The sequence below is a fragment of the Macadamia integrifolia genome, chromosome 5, assembly GCF_013358625.1.
Source record: "Macadamia integrifolia cultivar HAES 741 chromosome 5, SCU_Mint_v3, whole genome shotgun sequence".
NCBI classification, from domain to species: domain Eukaryota; kingdom Viridiplantae; phylum Streptophyta; class Magnoliopsida; order Proteales; family Proteaceae; genus Macadamia; species Macadamia integrifolia.
In genome coordinates this window covers 39,979,453-39,985,362 of record NC_056561.1, presented here as the reverse complement: position 1 = coordinate 39,985,362, position 5,910 = coordinate 39,979,453, and positions in this window count along the sequence as shown.

Genomic DNA, 5,910 nt, shown 5'->3' with positions numbered 1-5,910 from the left:
AAAGATTTCTCATTAAGCTACGAAAACCTCTTCACACCATTCTTCACCTCACAAAATGATTTCTCATTACTTGTCTAAATTTTCCAAACTGAGACAATATATTGAAAATCCTTAAAACCCAATTACAATTTTACCCCATAAATGCAATGAACTCAAAACCCAATTCAATTACAAATACATATCCAATAATAGATATGAGGACCGGAATAATAAAAGACACACCCAACCCCAACCCCAACGCCAACCCTAACCCTAACCCTAATCCAGACAGGTAATCCACAAAATATTACTTGGGATCAACTTAAAACCTTGAAGCATCATTAAGTGAAAAAAACTCAAAGGTAAGTTCAGATTTAAGATTCATATAAGCCTTAGATAATCGATGTGAGAATATACAAACAAAATGAGAAAACCAACTGGTAAGTTTGTCTTGAATTCTTGACCTCTTTTGAAGATTGACCCACTCCAACATATTTTGATGGGACTCGAATGGAAAGTTTTCTGAGATCTATGATGGAAGCAGAGGGGTTGGGTCCAACCCAGGAGCCCAACACTGATGGGTCAACCCACGACTTGGAGTAGATAATGTACTATCGTCTCGTTGAGCATTGTCATTATAATTTGGGGGGTTTTTCAAGCTAGGGTTTCAAGGCGAGTTTTTTCGCCGCTGCTTAGGTGTAATCTCTCTCTGTATAGTGAAACATTTTTTTCTTCACCCGATGACATAGCACACCACATCGGTGTTTGAACATTGTTAAATCATTGTCTTGCGTGAATCTATGTTGGTTTTTCCTTCGTACTTGTTGATGTTTGTTCTAACAGGTTCTTTGAGCCCAAGGCATACGCTACCCCAAGATATATTGTAATAGTTTATTAAAAGAAAGAAACCTGACAACTTGGTCTTGCCTATGCCTAGACACACGCAGGTGCAAAAAGAACATGTTGTCATTTTGCCCTATGCACTAAAGATGCTCTTACGTGCCTTAATTTTTTTTTTGTTAACCAATGTGTCCGGGTCAGTTTACTCGCACCTTGACTAATCCTCGGGAAGACTAGCACAACAATCCACTACCATGGTCTCCACTTAAATTGCAGATGCACAGATGGGGAATCGAACCTGAGACCGTGTGCCTAATCCACACAATCCCCAGTTCGGCCTAACCATCACGTGCCTTCTCATTGACCCCATACGACGGGATAAATAACACCAAACTGACAAAGTTCTTTCTCCCTAATTTGTTGTGTCATGGTGTAGTAAACGCCTTACTCAATGAGCTTTTCCCCCCTAGATTTTTTTTTTTTCACTTCTCACCTTCTCTATGTTTGGGCCCTCATGTAATTTCATATTGCTTCTCATCATCTTCTTTCCCAACATAACATCCTATGAAATTTAAAAAAGGTTAGAGAATTGTGACATATCGTCAGCATATATGTCACATAAAGGATGGCTCATAATGAGATAACTCGTCGTTTCATGATTAAAAGCTTAGAAACATGTATGGCCAATTTATATATGGTTCTACTTTCTTTAAAGGTGAAGAGAATATCAATCTCTTATAGCCTTTTCTTGGTGGGTTCATAAGGACTCTCCCTAATGACCAGACCTTTCTATGTAAAACATATATATAAAAACCAAAAAAAAAAAAAAAGGTATTATCATAATTATGATTAACTATTTCACTTATTTTATCTTACTTATGATGCATCTTAGTAGTTGACTTAGGCTTAAATTATAAGCTTTTTTTCTTCATTTGAAAGAATGAATAAAAAGAGGGCGGGGGGAGAGAGAAAAAGCAAATATGTTGGCCATTAACAAAACAGAATTACATTCTTAATATCTTTTTTACTTTTTCAAATGAAACCCTCATTTTTTTTTCAAGAAAGGTGGCTGCTTTAATTTACTTTTACAGCCATATATAATATCCATCTAGTGAAATTCATAAGATTCACATTGAACACAACCCAAAATTTTGCCAAATAGCTAGCCTGCAACCTTTATTAATGCGTTCCTTGTCACTATGGATAATTTTCATTTATGACTGATGAATATGAAGATGCTTCTTCAATTTTAAAAAAAAAAAAAAGGTTGAAGATGCTCCTTTAATATAATGAAAACCTTGTAGTATCACGGGGTAGGTGGAAAAGAAAAGCATTCAATATTTAGTACATCAATTACATCGAATTCATTAATGGCTAGGGGCTTTTTTGCCTTGCTTCCACCTCTAGGGTTGATTAAAAGAAATTTTATTTGTGAAGTCTGATCTAGATTAATTCAGAAAGTATTGTAATGCATCAAAATACCTTATATAGGGTGTGATCTCCTAAGGTGTGAGTTACGGTTTTGTAATTTTTCATCAGAGTAATGAAAGCTTTGGTTTATCACTCAATCTCTCTCTTCTTACAACAAGTTGAGATATTGAGTGGATTCCAAGTGTGGATTAGACACTGTACAAGAATGGTTCTCAAACAAGGACCTGATCCAAACTTGTTGATGTATCCCATATTGGGTGACCACTTAATACGTGTGCGTGGGATTCACTTTTGTTTTTCTTTTGCTATCGTTATTCTACTATGTTATTAATTCCCATTAGAGCCACACATACTACCAAAGAAAGGATAAGTATGCATGGTAGGGTAAGTGATCAGTAAGAGGGATAAGGATGCAGTACTCCAGCAGTGAAAGTGAAAGACAAGACAAGGAAATTAAACAAAGCAATTCATATCGATCCTTGGCATAAGTGTAGAATGATTGGTTGTAATTGTAAATGAGACTTGGAATCCTATCAAAAAAGCATACTTTGGGATGAGTTGTGTTCTTATCATTGAGAACTGAGGAGGTAGCCATTACCCAATACCCATAAGATCAAAAGGTGGAGAGAACTCTTTAATTATAGCTTTGAGATTCCCTCAGTGGACACTTTAGTTTAGTAGAGTGTTGTAACTAAAGCAGAAACTGATAAGAATCAAGTCTCTGATATCTACAGAAATAGGAGATAGACAAGACCCTTACCACTCTACTCCCTTAGATCAAACAGTAGTCCTAAAGAAAGAGTCAAAAGGGCAAAGCTACCAAGGGAAAGGAAAAATGTCAAACCGACGTTCAAAAGGAAGATAATGGATGGAGTCATGGAAGGACAGATGGTTAATAATAGCAATGATGCACTTAACCTCTCCATTCCATGTCTAAACGTATATCATCTCTCCTTTAGTTTCTGTGGATATTATTCATTAGCAGCGATAACTGAGAAGAGAAAGCAAAAGGGTATGTGTCGGCTTCACACTCATTGCTGCCTAGCGTGCGTTGCGTTGCGTTTCCTTGCCTTGCATGACATCTTTGATGAAAAGAGGCTTGAGAGAGATAGATATTTAGTTTCATCTCATGCAAAAGAGATGAAGTAATTAAGAGTATAAGTTGATCGATCAGGTGATGGGATAGGTAATCCATTTAATTGGGATAAGGTTGAGTTGTTGTTGTTGTTGTTGTTGTTATTGTTGAGCAGGTGATAAGATATATGTGTTTTGTGACGCATTGCCCACTCCCACGACCATTCCCCCTTCCATTTTGAACACTACTAAGGGCCCGTTTGATTTTGTTTCTCTTGTTTCTGTGTCTAAAAACAACAGAAACGATTTTTGAAATTGCAAAAAAGTGTTTGATTTTTCTATTTTTCGAAACGTTTTTAATAGTGTAGTCGAGTTCAAGACATGAGTGAAGGCATGACGTTGGAGGTATGTTTCATGGATTTGAACTTCAGAAGGATGAAGGCAATCCTAAACTGTGAGCTTCACACAATCAGGTTGAAATCGTCGCATTTGGATAGTGAGAAGTTCCAACAATGGGTTGGAGTTTGGGTAGGTCGAGTGAAGTATCAGGTTTTTCACAATTTTTATCGTTCCCACTTGTTTTTAGAAACAGAAAAATAAGTCTAACTTATTTTTCCGTTCCTGTTTCCAGACACAGAAATAAGCATAAATTTCTATTTCTGTTTCCAAAAACAAATAAAACAAAACAAAAAAAATCAAACGGTTTTTAGGGTGTTTTTCTGTTTTTGAGCACAGAAAAACTATTTCTGAAAACAAAATCCAACAGGCTGTAAGCTTTTCTTTTGCTTCAACTTCAAGTTCCCTTTTCTTGTTCCCTCTAACCCAACTTTGTTCTGAATTATTTTGACCCCCATGATCAATATGATGGATCAAATAGTTAATCATATATAATGTATATAATGAAACATCATATTCTGGTCAAGCAAGCAGTTGTGATTTAGAGTTTTTTTGGGCTAGGGTTTCAAAGTGAGTTTTCTCAGCGGTATTTGAGTATAACCTCTCTTCTATACAGTGAAACATCTTCTTCTTTGCCCAAGAATGTAGCACACCACATCGGTGTGTGAACCTCGTTAAATCCCTATATGTTGTGCAGATCTATGTTTATTTATTTTCGTATTTGTTGATGTTTGCTATAATATAAGTCTCAATTACTAATAAACACGCATGACACTTAACACATTAACATATTAAGATATGTTAACACATTAAGATGGTTAACTAAAGTCCATAATATCCATTAGGAGATCACCATCAATTGAACTCTATCTAACTATGCATATCAATCAATACACATCCACTAATTTAAGCCCACATAATTAATTACATAACCCATACAAATTGTAAACATTATTAATCTTCTGCCTTTTGGCTTACACCCGATGGGCTTATATTGGTGAATCAAGATGATATTTACATTTCCTCTCATTCCATTGATAGTAGTTTTGACTTTGATCCCAATTATACAGTCCTACCTAGGACTTATCATTCTCTCTCTCTCTCTAGTTCCTTTCAGGGCACCTAATTTGCAAATGTGACAAGTAATGTTTGGGTGTCGTGTATGCTTTTAATATATACAGCTGGGAAGTCCCTTCTTGAAAATCTATGGCTACCAAATTCCCAGACAACAAAAAGTAGAAAGGTGTACGGTTCTTACTGGTTTATAGTGGAAAAAAATAGTTAAATTCTAGTTTAGACAACATCTAAATCCATGTGAATATGGTGAGCTCAATCATATGTTCTTTTTCTTCGCATTACCATATGTAGAGAGAGAGAGAGAGAGAGAGAGAGAGAGAGAGAGAGAGAGAGAGAGAGACAATCCAGTCTTCAAAGGTGGTCAAAAAAAGATTATTAGTCTATTCACCGTGAAGCAAAGGAGGACAAGCATATATGTGTTAGTGATTTTAATACTATGTGGTTCCATTAGTTTGAAAAGCTTTGGGTTAACGAGGTAGGTGGGGTGAGATGGCTCCGGCCCCAGGCCAACCCAATTGGATTATAATCATGAGTAGGATAAGCTTGCTTTGGAATTCCAAATCCTTTATTAAGCACGTTATGTAGCAGTCATTCATTCTATGGACAATGGATCCAACGACCTCAGCTACTACTCCTGTTCTAATATTCCCACCCATTTTCTGTTTCCATTCCTCTAATGGTGTTATATAGCTAATCAAGGGAATTAAGGAGTGGCTAAATTGATGATCCCGGCCCTTGGACACCCAATTCTAAGAATTGAAATACGATCGTCAAATTTCAGATAATTGGATTAGAATCGGCTGAATCTGATTCTCGATTCTTGTCGATTTTGCTTCCTTGAAGAAAGCTTGGGTAACGATCAATGGCGACCAATTTTACATCAATAAAACAACTTGCTTGACTTATTAACCTCTACTAATCTTGGGTTTTCCACATCCTTGACCTTGCTTACTGGTTTCCCTTCGAATTGGGCAATATTAAAAGCGACTCTAGGACTTGGATTTGTCTGTCAACTCTTCAAATGTTTCCTATTGAAGAGGACTGCTTCGGTTTAGTGAAGTAGACCCTAATCCTCATAATCCTCATGAAGTCTAGGGAAACCCCCCCCCCCCC